We start from the raw sequence: 16213 nt of genomic DNA on the forward strand, positions 1-16213 counted from the left end.
ATGTCATGTTACAGCTGTACATGACGTTGGTGAGATCACATTTGGAATACTGAATACAGTTCTGGTCGCCTGGGCATAGGAAGCATGTCATTAAGCTGGAAAGGGTGCAGAAAAGATTCACAAGGATGTTACCAGGTCTGGAGGTCTTGAATGATAAGGAGAGGCTGGATAGGCTTTTTTCACTGGAGTGCAGGAGGCTGAGGGGTGATCTTATAGTCTTATAGAGGTGTATAAAATCATGAGGGGCATTAATAAGGTGAATGGTCACAGTTTTTTCCCTGGGTAGGGAAGTCTAAAACTAGAGGGCACAGGTTTATGGCAAGAGGCGAAAGATTTAAAAGGGACCTGAGAGGCAAGTTTTTCCACACACTGGGTGCTGGATATATGGAACGAGCTGCAGAGAAAGTGGTGGAGTTAGGTACAAATATAACATTTAAAAGACATTTAGGCAGATGCATAGATAGGAAAGGTTTAGAGGGATATAGGCCAACTGTGGGGAAATGGCTCTAGCTTAACTAGACAACTTGGTCAGTAATTTGGGCCAAAGGGCCTGTTTCCATGCTGTATAACTCAATGACTCTGTGACTCTATGAAATACTAACTCCTTTTCTCTTTCTATAGATGCTGCCTGACCAGCTGACTGTTTACATATTTGCAATTTTTATTTCCAATTTCCAGTATTTGCAGTTTTTGTTTTACCGCTCAAGTTGTTTTGATTTAGTTGACTGAAATGTAAATATTGACCAGTGCACCAGGGATGACCCATCAATGCTTATTCCAATCAGTGATGCAGGATGTCTGATGGACCCACCACGGACAACAATCAAAGTTTCCGTTTAACTTCTGATTCAAAGGTTGACAGCTCCAACGCTGGTGCTCCCTCAGTCCTGCCCTGGGAATAGGGTTTCCATCAGAGTCATGGTCTTACAGCAGAGAAACAGGCCATTCGGCCCACCATCCTGACCCTGAAGTACCTATTTAAAACATAGATAGAACATAGAACATTACAGCACAGCACAGGCCCTTCGGCCCACAATGTTGTGCCGACATTTTATCCTACTCTAAGATCTATCTAACACTTCCCTCCCACATAGCCCTCCAGTTCTCTATCATCCATGTGTCTATCTAAGAGTCTCCTAAATGTCCCTAATGTATCTGCCCCCACAACCTCTGCTGGCAGTGCGTTCCATGCACCCACCACTCTCTGTGTAAAAAAACTTACCCCTGACATCCCCCTTATATCTTCCTCCAATCACCTTAAAGATATGTCCCCTTGTGTTAGCCATTTTCACCCTGGGAAAAAGCCTCCGACTGTCCACTCGATCTATGCCTCTTATCATCTTGTACACCTCTATCAATTCACCTCTCATCCTCTTTCTCTCCAAAGAGAAAAGCCCTAGCTCACTCAACCTATCCTCATAAGACATGCTCTCCAATCCAGGCAACATCCTGGTAAATCTCCTCTGCATCCTCTCTAAAGCTTCCATATCCTTCTTAAAATGAGGTGACCAGAACTGAACACAATACTCCAAGTGTGGTCTAACCAGAGTTCTATAAAGCTGCAACATTACCTCGTGGCTCTTGAACTCAGTACACCGACTAATGAAGGCCAACACACCATACGCCTTCTTAGCAACCCTATCAACCTGTGTGGCAACCTTGAGGGATCTGGGGACGTGGACCCCAAGGTCCCTCTGTTCCTCCACACTGCTAGGAGTCCTGCCATTAACCTTGTATTTCGCCTTCAAATTAGATCTCCCGAAGTGTATCACTTCACACTTTTCCGGGTTGAACTCCATCTGCCACTTCTCAGCCCAGCTCTGCATCCTATCAATATCCTGTTGTAATCTACAGCAACCTTCTACACTATCCACAACACCACCAACCTTTGTATCATCGGCAAACTTACTAACCCACCCTTCCACATCCTCATCCAAGACATTTATAAAAATCACAAAGAGCAGGGGTCCCAGAACAGATCCCTGTGGAACACCACTGGTCACCGACCTCCAGAAGAAATATGCTCCATGTACCACCACCCTCTGTCTTCTATGGGCGAGCCAATTCTGAATCCACACAGCCAAGTTTCCCTGGATTCCATGCCTCCTGACTTTCTGAATGAGCCTTCCATGAGAAACCTTATCAAATGCCTTACTAAAATCCATGTACACCACATCCACTGCTCTACCTTCATCAATGTGCTTTGTCACATCCTCAAAGAATCCAATCAGGCTTGTGAGGCACGACCTGCTCCTCACAAGCATGCTGACTGTCTCTAATCAACCTATGCTTCTCCACATGCCCATAAATCCTGTCTCTATCCTAACCCTATTTTTCCTAATCCCATTTTTGCCCATCACTATCTTTGCTAATCCTATTTACTGTTTAATGGTCCCATGTTGTATGTGATTCCTGCATCTAAAAGAAAACTTGGCTGTGTCATATGACCCAAACACATGTTGACAATTTTCCAATGGAGATTCAGGGAGTGGGAATTGGGAATCTCTGGACCACCCAACATCCTACAAGCAGTATCCTGTGATGTACCGCACAGTTCGTTCTGAACTTAGAAGCCCTGTATCTCATATTGATCAGGATTACTTGTGTGGAACAAGCTTTAGCTGCAGACCAGAGCCAGGAAGAGATGGGTTACCAATCATTATTATAACACCCTGTTTCCTCAATTGCAAACTTATGCAGTATTACTCCTTTCACCTCTGATTTTGTAGGTGTTCCATGACTCCTGATTGGGGCCGAGATCATTAGATCATAAGATATAGGAGCAGCATTATGCCATTTGGCCCATCAAGTCTGCTCCGCCATTCAATCATGGCTGATTTTTTTTCAATCCCATTCTCCCGCCTTTTCCCTGTAACCCTTAACCCCCTTACCAATCAAGAACCTGTCAATCTCTGCCTTAAATACACCCAACGACTAGGCCTCCACAGCCCTCTGTGGCAACGAATTCCACAGATTCACCTCCCTCTGGCGAAAGAAATTCCTCTTCATCTCAGTTTTAAAAGGACGCCCCTTTATTCTGAGGTTGTGTCCTCAGATCCTAAATTAATGGAAACATCCACTTCTACTCTATCCAGGCCTTTCAGTACCCAGTACGTTTCAATGAGATCCCCCCTCATCCTTCTGAACTCCATCGAGTACAGGCCCAGAGACATCAAACGGTCCTCATATATTAACCCTTTCATTCTCGGGATCATTTTATTGAACCTCCTCTGGACCCTCTCCAGCGCCAGGACATCTTTCCTTAGATACAGGGCTCAAAATTGCTCACAATTCCCACAGAGACTCGCATGATGCTGGACCAACCCACCTGGTAGTCAGTCCCTACTTCTGCGGAATCCACCTACCCCAGGACTGGCTGAGCTTGAGCCAGCAAAAGGATACTCCAGACCACACTCTATGCCAGGCCCCTAATAACCTGGGCCGCTATGAATGCTTTAAACAAAAACATTGCAAATCTTTTCCCCTCCTTGATTGATGACAGAGCACTCTGGCATTGTTTTCTGTCATTTATATAATTTTGCTATGTTTTGTTCCATGCAGTCAATGTTGACACTGTAGCCCACAAGCCAGCCCCTAGCCTGTCCCTTATTCTCAGGCATATGTGGCAACCATAAGTGGGAGTGTCAGTGGAATTTCAGCGCTCGGGTCTCTGGAGAGAGACATTGACCAACTATCTTGTAAGGTGAGCCATAACTGATACTTCAGGGCTCCAGGTTTGAACCCACTCTGAGTTCTTGAGCTCCTAATCCAGGCTGACCCTCTAGTGCAGTGCTGAAGGAGTGTGGCACTCTTGATGTTAAATTAAGGCCCTATCTGGTGCCTTAAGTAGATGCACACAACCCCTTGGCAATATTTAAAGACCCGCAGATCACAAGATCACAGGACAAGGGAGCAGAAGCAAGCCATTCGGCCCATCGAGTCTGCTTCAAGGAAAGGGAAATAGAAATGAGAATTGGGGAATGGGGGAAGAAGAAGAAGAAAAAAAAATTATTCTAATCCCAATTTCCGGCCTTATCCCCATATCCCTTGATATCCTGACTATTTAGATATCTATCTATCTCCTCCTTGAACGCCCCCACTGATCTGGCTTCCACTGCTGTATGTGGCAAGGAGTTCCACAAATTCACCACCCTCTGGCTAAAGAAATTTTTCCTCATCTCTGTTTTGAAACTGTACCCTCTAATTCTAAGATTGTGCCCTCTGGTCCTGGACTCACCCACCAAGGGAAACAGCCTAGCCACATCTACTCTGTCCTTTCCTATCAATATTTTAAATGTCGCTATGAGGTCCCCTCTCATTCTTCTGTACTCCAGCGAGTACAGTCCAAGAGCCGACAAACGCTCCTCATACCTAAGCCCTTTCATTCCTGGAATCATCCTCGTAAATCTCCTCTGAACCCGCTCCAACGTCAACACATCCTTCCTAAGATGTGGGGCCCAAAACGGCGCACAATATTCCAAATGAGGCCTCACTAGTGCCCCGTAGAGCCTCATTAACACTTCCTTACTTTTATACACTATACCTCTCGAAATGAATGCCAACATAGCATTCGCTTTCTTTACCACCGATCTGACCTGGTGGTTAACCTTTAAGGTATCCTGCACAAGTACCCCCAAGTCCCTTTGTACTTCCATGCTTTGGATTTTCTCTCCTCCTAGATAATAATCTGCCCACTTATTTCTGCTTCCAAAGTGTACAACTGCACATTTCTCAACATTGAATCTCATCTGCCATTTCCTTGCCCATTCTCCTAAACTGTCTAGGTCCATCTGCAACCTTCCTATCTCTTCAATACTCCCTACTCCTCCACCTATCTCGGTGTCATCCGCAAACTTAGCCACGAAACCATTTATTCCATCATCCAAATCATTAATGTACAAGGTAAAAAGGAGCGGTCCCAACACCGACTCCTGCGGCACACCATTAGTAACCGGTAACCAACCAGAACGAGATCCTTTTATTTCCACTCTTTGCTTCCTGTCAACCAGCCGATGCTCCACCCATTCTGTTATCCTACCCGTAATTCCATGACCTCTCATCTTATTAATCAGTCTCTTGTGAGGCACCTTATCAAAGGCCTTTTGAAAATCTAAATACACAACATCTACCACCTCTCCCTTATCCACCTTACCTGTGATTTCTTCAAAAAACTCCAATAGGTTGGTCAGGCAGGATCTTCCCTTCACAAAACCATGTTGGCTAGGACCTATCCTGCCCTGCGCCTCTAGGTATTCCGTAACCCCGTCTTTGAGGATAGATTCCAATAACTTTCCCACCACTGACGTCAGACTAATAGGTCTGTAATTTCCTTTATGCTGCCTCCCACCTTTCTTATACAACGGAACTACATTTGCGACCCTCCAGTCCTCCAGAACCACGCCGGAATCTATCGATTTCTGGAAGATAATTGCCAATGCCTCCGCTATCTCTAAAGCCACCTCCTTCAGAACCGGGGGATGCACCTCACCCGGTCCGGGAGACTTATCAGTCTTTAGTCCATTTAGTTTTCCTAGCACCTTCTCCCTAGTAATCTTAACTGAACTCAATTCCATTTCGTGAGACTCCTGACTAACCGGCATATTGCTGATGTCCTCTACGGTGAAGACCGATGCAAAATATTCATTCAATTCCTCTGCCATCTCTCTATCGTCCATTATAATAGCTCCTGCACCGTTATCAATTGGTTTTATCCGCCAACTTCCTTTCATAATTCATCTTTTCTTTCCTAATGACCTTCTTAGTTTCTCTCTGCAGGTTTTTAAAAGCTTCCCAGTCTTCTGTTTTCCCACTAATTTTTGCTTCTTTGTACGCCGCCCCTTTTGCTTTTATTTTAGCCTTCACCTCTCTCGTTATCCACATTTGTGCCTCTTTTCCATTCAAAACCTTCTTTTTTCTTGGAATATATCTCTCCTGCAATTTCCTTATTTCCTGTAGAAATTCCTTCCATTTCTCCTCCGCCGTCCCTCCAGCCAGCTTACTCTTCCAATCAATTAGGGCCAACTCCTCTCTCATACCATTGTAATTTCCTTTGTTCCACTGAAATATCAATACACCAGTTATCAGTTTCTCCTTCTCAAACTTGAAACTAAACTCAATCATATTGTGATCACTGGTTCCCAGTGGTTCCTTTACCTTTAGTTCCCTAATCACCTCCGGTTCATTACACAGCACCCAATCCAAAACAGCCGATCCCCTGGTGGGCTCTTCAACAAGTTGCTCTAGAAAAACTTCCCTTAGACATTCCACAAACTCCCTCTCCTGAGTACTACCGCCATTCTGGATTTCCCAGTCCACCTTCATGTTAAAATCCCCCATAATTATCTTCACATTGTCACTCTGGCATGCTTTTTCTATCTCAAACTGCAACTTATCGTCCACTTTCTGACTGCTATTAGGGGGTCTATATATGACTGCTACTATTGTCCTTTTACCCTTGCTATTCCTTAGCTCCACCCACAAGGATTCCACCTCCTCTGACTCAATATCCTTCCTTTCTATCGATTTTATATCACTACTAACCATCATGGCCACACCTCCCCCTCTGCCTACCTGCCTATCCTTCCTAGACACTGTGTTCCCCTGGACATGCAGTTCCCAATCGCATCCATCATAAAGCCATGACTCGGTGATTGCCACAATGTCGTATTTATTAACCTGTAGTTGTGCCACTAGGTCATCTACTTTATTCCTAATGCTACGTGCATTTAAATACAGTACGTTTAGTCCAGTATCTGCTATTAATTTTGTTGTACTTCTATTGTTCAGCAGGTTATCCTGGCTTTCCACCTGTCTATCCTTCTTACCATCTTCACTACATACTACCTTAGACATGTTCCTATATACCTCATCCCCTATCCTAACATTCTGTATCCTAACATCCTGACTTGTTGTACTTCCAATATTCAGCAAATTATCCTGACTTCTCACCTGCCTGTCCTTCTTGCCATCCTCATTGGACTTGTTTCTATAAACTCCCTCCTTTACCTTAGCATCTTGTAACCTAACATCCTGGTTTCCATCCCCCTGCCAATTCAGTTTAAACCCTCCCCTACAACTAAATCAAACATTCCCGCCAAGATATTGGAACCTCTGGAGTTTAGGTGCAACCCATCCTTAGCGAATAGGTCATGCCTCCCCCAATAAAGGTCCCAATTATCCAAAATTCTGAAGGCCTGCCCCCTGCACCAGTCACTCAGCCACGCATTCATCTGCCAGAGCTTTCTATTCTTCCTATCATTGACACGTGGCACAGATAGTAATCCTGAGATTACTACCCTTGAGGTCCTACTTCTCAACCTTCTCCCAAATGCCTTGTATTCCTCCTTCAGGACCTCTTCTCTTTTTCTACCTATGTCATTGGTACCTACATGTACCAAGACTTCTGGCTGCTCACCCTCTCCCCTCAGAATATTCTGGACCCGGTCCATGATATCCCGTACCCTGAAACCAGGGAGGCAACACACCATCCGAGACTCATAGTCAGTATCGCAGAATCTGCTATCCGTACCCCTTACTATGGAATCCCCAATAACCACTGCATTTCGCTTCCTCCGCTGGACCACAGTACCAGGCACGGTGCCAAGGTCCCAGTTGCTGAGGTCTTCCTCTATCAGGTCATCCTCTCCAACCGAATCTAAAATGAGATATCGGTTTTTGAGGGGGACCGCCACAGAGGTGCTGTCTACAAACTCTTTATAACTCCTGTCTATTTCCTGCTCACTCTCCCTAACCAACCGAAGGTCATCGAGCTGCAGCTCCAGACTCTCAATCCGTTCCTTGAGGAGCCGCATCTCGGTGCACTTTGCGCAGATGTAGTTATCGGGGAGTCTGGTAGGCTCCCAGGGTCCCCACATCTGACACTCCAAACATAAGACTAACCCCAGATGCATCTTGCTGAATACCACTGAGTTCAACAAATAAACTGATAACTTACCCCCTTTCTATTAGTCTCGCCTCTTTCCCGCTCTGACCGAAGCCCGTTGAGCCAAAGCCTAACCCACTCTGCTCCCTCTCACTCAGCTGCCCGCTCTGACGCTGCCCGCTAGATATGTTGGTCTGCTATTTAAATCGCCCGCGCGCTGCCGAGTGACGTCACGCGCCTGCGCAGACACTCGCCGCTATCCCGAACGCTAGAAAGAAAAAAAAATCGCTCCTCGTTATTTTCCGGCACTCTCCGCTCTCTGGTCGCTGAAGTAAAACAGGGTACATTATTTCTTCTGCGTGGTGGATGTATTTTGGAACTTGCGATGCCAGCTGTCAAAAAAATGACTCATTGAGCTTTTTATCCTCCAAATAGCATCAGTATCTCTGATTATCTGGTCTTTACATCACAGCAGAGATTGCCCCTAAACTGTACTTCGATGGCTTATTAAAAAAAAGCTTCGAGGCACCTTTCATATCATGTCACATTCCCTTAATATATCTGAGAAGGCCATTCAGCCCATCAAGTCTGTGCCAGCTCTCAGCTCAATTCCATCAGTCACATTCACCCACTTATCTCCCTGTAACCTCCACTCTCCCCAACGTCCATTTTCTCCATGGAGACACAAGAGACCACAGATGTGTTATCACACTCTTAAAACACCAAAAGATGAACTCTTGATCTCCTGATCTACCTCGTTGTGGCCCTTGCACTTTATTTGTCTACCTGCACTGCACTTTCTCTGTAACATTATATTCTGCACTCTGTACTACCTCAATGTACTTATGTGTGGAATGATTTGTCTGTATGACACGCAAACAAAAGCTTTTCACTGTATCTCAGTACAATGTCAATAAAAAATCAATTCTAATTCCAATCCCAGAATGCTGGAATTTGGAACAAAGTGTCCAGATGAAGGATATCGACCCAAAACGTCGACTGTCCATTTCCCTCCCCAGATGCTGCCTGACCCGCTGAGTTCCTCCAGCGTCTTGTTTGCTGCCTGTTTGGTTCAGACTGATTCTTCTTCTTTCCACCTACTTCCGGTGGGCATTTACCCTACCAGCCTGCACACCTAATGATGTGGGAGGGAACCAGAGCACCCGGGGGAAAAGTGCAAACTTAGTGCAGTCAACACCAGAGATCAGTTTCGAAGCTGGGTCGCTGGAGCTGTGAAACAGCAGCACTAACTGCTGCACCACTGGGCTCTTCCTTGACCTCGTAAATAGATATTCAAATACAACACCGTCTTGGTAATCTCCAACCTGACAGCATCAACATTGATTTCTCTAACTTCTGGTAACCACTCCCCTCTGTCCTCCTCCTCCTTGGTTTTCCCTTATCCCTCTGGCCCCTTTACCCCTTCTCTTTTCCCTCCTTCACCCTCACGACCTGCCCATCACCCACACCTCTCTATTCCATGGTCCACTGTCCTCTCCTTCCAGATTCCATCTTCTTCAGCCCTTTGCCTCTTCCACCCGTCACCTCCCTGCTTCTCACATCATTCCCACTCTCCCCCTCTCGCCCACACCCACCTACCTTCCCCCCTCACCTGGACTCACCTATCACTCACCAGCTCGTGCTCCTCCCCCTCCCCCCACCCTTTTATTCCGGCTTCTGCCCTCTTCCTTTCCATTCCTGATGAAGGGTCTCAGCCCAAAACGTCGGCTGTTCATGTCCCTTCGTAGATGCTGCCTGACTTGCTGAGTTCCTCCAGCATTTTGTGTGTGTGTGTGTGTGTTTGGCTCCAGATTTCCAGCATCTGCAGTCTCTCTTCTGTCTCTTTTATTTTATTTTTTTGTGGAATTTGGCTATTGGTTGCCTTGTTTCCTGCAATAACCGCAGCTTGCTGAGTCATTTTGTGACTGTTAGCATCGCAAGTTCCTTCAAGTGAAACACTTCATTGCCTCTGCAACATTGTCTGGATATCTAAATTCACCCTCCTTTTAAACTTCTCTCTTTGCCTTTAAAATTCTCTTCACATTGCCTGCAGCAAAGAGAGAGTTTTCCAGCTGGAATGATCGTCCTTTACCAGGAAGAGAATACTGTCTTCCACACAGCAGATCCTTAATTCCCGAAAAATCTTTATCTTCAAGTGCCCTGTGCCTGATATCCAACAACTAGGCAGAAAGAGAATAGGAAATCTTGTCAATGGAGAAATTGTGATCAATTAGAGCAAATCCAAATTGGTAATCGGTTTATTATTGTCACATGTACCGAGATACAGTGAAAAACTTTTGTTTGTGTGCCATCCATACAGATCATGCCATCTATAAGTACATGAAGGTAGTTTAAAAAGAGAGCAGAATGCAGAATATAGTGTTACAGTTACAGAGAAAGTACAGTGCATGCAGACAAATAAAGTGCAAAGGCCATGATGAGGTAGGTTAGGAGATCAAGAGTTCATCTTTTAGCATATGAGAGGTCAGTTCAAGAGTCTGATAACAGTGGGATAGGAGCTGTACTTGAGCCTGGTGGATTGTGTTCTCAAGCTTTTGTATCTTCTCCCCGATAGCAGTGGGGAGAAGATAGAAAGACCGGGCTGGAAGGGGTCCTTGATTATTAAAGCACTTTTAGTGACCTCAAGAGGGGCATAGATAGGGTGAATGAACTCAGTCTTTTTCCCAGGGTTGCGGATTCAAGAACTAGAGGGCATAGGTTTAAGGTGAGAGGGGAGAGATTTAATATGAACTTGAGGGGCAACTTTTGTACACAAAGGGTGGTCAGTATGGGGAATGAGCTGCCAGAGGAAGTGGTTGAGGCAGATACAATAACAACTTTTAAAAGACAATTCGAAAGGTACATGGATTGGAAAGGTTTAGGAGGTTATGGGCCAAACGCGGGCAAATGGGACTAGCTTGGATGGACATCTTGGTCGGCCTGAACTAGTTGGGCCAAAGGACCTGTTTCTGTGCTGTATGACTCTATAACTCAAGACTGCCTTTAATCTGCCACAGTGAAAGACTTGTCTTGAACATTGGCCTGGAAATGAGAGGCACTGGCCTCCTCTTCTAACTAGGACCTCAGAGCAATTACACCCACTTCCAACAGTGCAGCGTCCCTGCAGTAGTGCACTGGAACTTGTATTAACGTCATAGTGTTACAGGTTCTTACAGCACAGAAACAGGTCCTTAGAACATAGAATATAGCACAGTACAGCACAATACAGGCCCTTCGGCCCACAATGTTGTGATGACCTTTAAACCTCGCCTAAGACCCCTTCCTCCCACGTATCCCTCTATTTTAAATTCCTCCATATGCCTATCTAGTAATCTCTTGAATTTGACCAATGTACCTGCCTCCACCACTGCCCCAGGCAGCGCATTCCATGCCCCAACCACTCTCTGGATAAAAAACCTCCCTCTGATATCTCCCTTGAACTTCCCACCCATTACTTTAAAGCTATGCCCTCTTGTGTTGAGCATTGGTGCCCTGAGAACGAGGCGCTGTCTATTCCTCTTAATATTTTGTACACCTCTATCATGTCTCCTCTCATCTTCCTTCTCTCCAAAGAGTAAAGCCTTAGCCCCCTTAGTCTCTTAGAAGGATGCCATTCAGCTGGAAAGAGCGCAGATGAGATTTACGAGGATGTTGCTGGGACTCGAGGGACTGAGTCATGGAGGGAGGTTGAACAGATTGCGACTTTTTACATTGGAGCGTAGAAGAATGAGGGGTGATCTTACAGAGGTGTTTCAAATAATGAGGGTCATAGATAGGGTGAATGTGCACAATCCTTTTCCCGGGGCTGGGGAATCAAGAACTAGAGAGCATGGGTTTAAGGTGAGAGGGGAGAGATTTAATAGGAACCTGAGGGGCAACCTTTTCACCCAGAGGGTGGTCTGTTTATGGAATGAGCTGCCAGAAGAAGTGGTTGAGGCAGGTACATTAACAGCATTTTAAAGGTACTTGGACAGGTACATGGATAGGAAAGATTTAGAGGGATATGGGCCAAACGTGGGCAAATGGGACTAGCTCAGATAGGAATCTTGGTTGACATGGACCAGTTGGGCCGACAGGCCTTTCTCAATGCTGTATGACTCTACGATTCTATGGTCCTGAATCTGCTGACTCAGAACTGACTGGCATTGAGCAGTATTAAGCACTGACCTACTGCGGAGGCAGCTGACTCACAGTTGCCTGGCGCTGGGCACAGGAAAGGACAGTGGGCGGATACTTGGACACCTTGGCCTCTTCCAAATTTTCAGCTCCACTGAGACACCGATATTCCCACAAGGTCATTCCCCCACAAGAGGGAGTGGCAGTGTGCTCTGTCTTTACTTAGTTAAGAACTTTGGAATAATTTCTTTTCAAACAGTAACAGGGAACAATTTTCACATAAGTAGGTCTTGCTTTGCAAGGCGAAAATGGTGGGAGGTGAGAAGAGCACTCAGAAGGAAATGATTCCCTTTGGACTTGCCTTCAGTGTTAACTTTGTTGTCAACCTACTTGTTTATCGTCAAAGAATTCCAGAGGACATTATCACGGATTGCACGGAAATATCTGGAGCTTGGCTGGACCTCAATCTCCCTCCGTTACCAGCAAGAGTATGTGTGTGGGCAGGTTGGAAAATTATCAGTATTAATCCATCTTAAATGACCATAGCATTTGTCAGAGGAAAACAGCAGAGCCCACTCTTTCTTCTTGTCCCAAGTAGCTATTATGTTTGGATTAAGGATTATTATTTTAATGACTCCACAGAAGAAAATTAATCTGTTGTAGGATCTATGTATTGCAGCCCACTTGATCTCTCATTACGAAGCTAATTTAAGGAGAAAAGGGAAATGTTTTAAGTGCTTGTGAACTGACCTGAGGTACATTAAAATTAGGAACAGGAGTAGGCCATCCCAGATCTTCAGGCCTGTTCTGTATTTCATCAAGATCATAGCTGATCTACTTCAGTGCCATTTTCCCGCCACATGTTGGTGAACCTCCTCTGCACCCTCTCCAGTGCAATTCTCAGATAGAGTCACAGAGGCGTACAGTATACGGAAACTGACCCTTCGGCCCAACTTGTCCATGCCGATCAAGATACCCACCAAAGCTAGTCCCACTTGCCCGCGTTTGGCTCATACCCCTCTAAACCTTTCCCATCTGTGTACCTGTCCAAATGTCTTTTAAATGTTGTTATTGAATCTGCCTTGACCACTTCCTCTGGCCGCTCATTCCACATACAGACCACCCTCTGGATGAAAAAGTTGCCCCTCAGGTCCCTTTTAAATCTTTTTCCTCTCGCCTTAAACCTATGCTGTCTAGTTTTTGATTGTCCTTTCCTGGGAAAAAGACTGTGTGCATTCACCCTATCTATGCCCCACATGATTTTATACACCTCAGTCTCCTATGGTCCAATGAATAAACTCCTAGCCTGCCCAAACTCTCCCAATAACTCAGGCCCTCAAATTCTGGCAACATTCTTGTAAATCTTCTTTGCACTCTTTCGAGGTTAATGACATCTTTCGTGTAATGGTGTAACTAAAATTGTACACAATACTTGGCCTCACCAACATCTTGTGCAACTGCAATGTAATGTCCCACCTCCTGTACTCAGTGCCCTGACTGAAGGCCAGCATGCCTAAACACTTTCTTCACCACCCTGTCTACCTGTGACACCGCTTTCAGGGAACCACGTACTTGTACTCTCTGCAGCTTCTTACGTCCCTGCGCATTCGAGTAGCCGTACTAGACCATGATGCAAGCAGTCAGGATACTTTCAACAGTACATCTGTAGAAGATTGTTGGAGTGTTCGGTGACAAGCCGAACCTCCTTGGTCAGGAAAATTCTCAGCAATACACAAAATGCTGGAGGAACTCAGCAGGTCAGGCAGCAACCATGGAGAGAAATGAACAGTTGACGTTTCGACGCTGCCTGACCTGTTGAGTTCCTCCGACGTTTTATGTGTTGCTCCAGATTCCAGCACCTGCGGCCTTTTGTGTCTCCAGTGGAGAATCCTCGCTCTTTGTGACCAGTGTGTCCCAGGTACTGTGGTTGTTTGTGCAACAAAGGACTTAGCAACGAGAAGCCAGGCACTAAATCCTCTGCTTCTTTGTATGTCTGATTGGAGTTGAACAAACGCAGTAATGTTTGCACTTGCCCAGTGCAAATTACAACTGGTTCAAAGTGGGACAAGGTGGAAAGAAACACCTTCCCACTTGGGTATGTTCCATAAAAACAGGTCTTTGTTTCTTTACCAAACTCATTCTGATGTCGCAAGGCAAGCTTATCACCCAAATGTGCTCCGTAATTACACTTCCTCAGCAATTTTCCATTTCGACATCTGTCCCCGTCCCCTCTTGTTTTGCTTCGGTTTCCAGGAATCGATCAGGGCGATGGCTCGTTTAGAAATTGCTCAGTCAGGTCAGAGTTGCCGAGACTCGGTGGACCGCGGGGTGAGGCTGCTGGGAACAAACACGGACTTGACCTTCCTTCAAGTTCGCTCATTGATAAGGACAGCTGTCAACTGGAGGTTAGCAGAGTGAAAGCTCTTCTCTGCCCTTCCCTGGAACTTGACTGCACATACCTGCCAGTAGGCCTTTCCATCCTGTCAGCAGCACAGTGTTACCATTGTGATCAGCTGAATAAAATGCGTGATTCACACTGCAGCCTTACTTATCTTATTCCCTTATATCCGGCTGCGCTTTGCTGTCACTGGGACTTATCACTGCCGCCTTGTGCAACCCACCTGTGATCAGTAAGGACAGGCAGCAACACCTCCGCCTCTCTTATCCTCAACAAAGATAATCGTGGAGGAGGTGTCGCTGCCTATCAAGGCTGTGTCCTCAGCGACCTGGTCTACTCTCTATAGACTCATGACTGCATGGCCGGATTCTGCTCTAACTCCATCTACAAGTTTGCAAATGATACCACCGTAGTGGGCCGTATCTCAAATAATGATGAGTCGGGGTACAGGAAGGAGATAGAGAGCCTAGTGACATGCTGCCATGGCAAAAATCTTTCCCTCAATGTCAGCAAAGCAAAAGAGCTGGTCATTGACTTCAGGAAAGGAGGCAGTGCACATGCTCCTGTTTACATCTACTGTGCTGAGGTCGAGAGGGTTGAGAGCTTCAAGTTCCTAGGAGTGAACATCACCAACAGCCTGTCCTCGTCCAACCATGTAGACGCCATGGCCAAGAATGCTCACCAGCACCTCTACTTCCTCAGGAGCCTAAAGAAATTTGGCATGTCCCCTTTGACGCTCACCAATTTTTATTGATGTACCATAGAAAGCATCCTATCTGGATGTATCATGGCTTGGTATGGCAACTGCTCTGCCCAGAACCGCAAGACACTGCAGAGTTGTGGACACAGTCCAGCGCGTCATGGAAACCAGCCTCCCCTCCATGGACTCTGTCTATACCTCTCGCTGCCTTGGTAAAGCAGCCAGCATAATCAAAGACCCCATCCATCCTGGATATTCTCTCTTCTCCCCCCTCCCATCGGGCAGAAGATATAAAAGCCTGAAAGCTCGTACCACCAGGCTCAAGGAGAGTTTCTATCCTGCTGTTATAAGACTATTGAATGGTCCTCTAGTACGATAAGATGGACCTTTGACTTCACAATCTACCTTATTATGGCCTTAAACCTTATAGTCTGCCTGCACTGCACTTTCTCTGTAACTGTAACACTTTATTCTGCATTCTGTTGTTGTTTTCCCCTGTGCTACCTCAATGTACTGATGTGGTGAAATGATCCGTATGGATGGCATGCAAAACAAGTTTTACACTGTACCTCGGTACATGTGACAATAATAAACCAATTTACAAATTTACTAATTTACAAGAAAGGTGAGGGCATAATTTCTTCTCCGAGCCTGCACGCCTGAGGTGAAAGTTGACACAGGTACTGAATCACAGCGCATGGGTACCACCCTCGTTCACCACTCTGTGCGGAGATGGCGGTGTCATCCCTTCTACCCACTCCAATACTGAGGAAGGGTTGTACTGCCGGAGGTGCCATGCCTGCAACAATTAATCTGGAGTCCTTCTCCATCCATTTCTCCACATATCAACCACCCAGTTATACTCATCCCACACTAATCCCATTTTACTCTCTTCACTCCCCCATCAACTTCCCTCCCCCACCACCCCCCCCCCCCCCCGGTTCTACCCCTCACCTACACAATTTACAGCGGTCAATTTACCCACCGACCCACACGTCTTTGCGGGTGGAAACCGGGGCACCCGGGGGAAACCCACGTGGTCACAGGGAGAACGTGCAAAACGTGCAAACTGCACCCAGACAGGACCTGAGGTCAGGATTGAACCTGGGTATCTCGT

General features: G+C 46.0%; 2 long non-coding RNA genes across 3 annotated transcripts in view; one reads left to right on the top strand and one right to left on the bottom strand.

Annotated features, from left to right (window-relative positions):
• Positions 1-16213, bottom strand: part of LOC127575095 (uncharacterized) — a 149298-nt gene that overhangs the window by 115303 nt on the left and 17782 nt on the right. Inside the window, exon 1 of one of the 2 annotated variants that reach the window (XR_007957010.1) lies at positions 1293-1304. The exons of the other annotated variant lie outside the window; for it this stretch is intronic. This is a non-coding gene — a long non-coding RNA (uncharacterized LOC127575095). Of the gene's footprint in view, positions 1-1292; positions 1305-16213 lie in introns of those variants that run through there. 2 annotated transcript variants of the gene reach the window in all.
• LOC127575096 (uncharacterized) overlaps positions 1-16213 on the top strand; it is a 53356-nt gene that overhangs the window by 21445 nt on the left and 15698 nt on the right. The gene's annotated exons all lie outside the window — the stretch shown is intronic.

Source organism: Pristis pectinata, chromosome 10 (genome assembly GCF_009764475.1).
Source record: "Pristis pectinata isolate sPriPec2 chromosome 10, sPriPec2.1.pri, whole genome shotgun sequence".
In the NCBI taxonomy this organism is placed as follows: Eukaryota; Metazoa; Chordata; class Chondrichthyes; order Rhinopristiformes; family Pristidae; genus Pristis; species Pristis pectinata.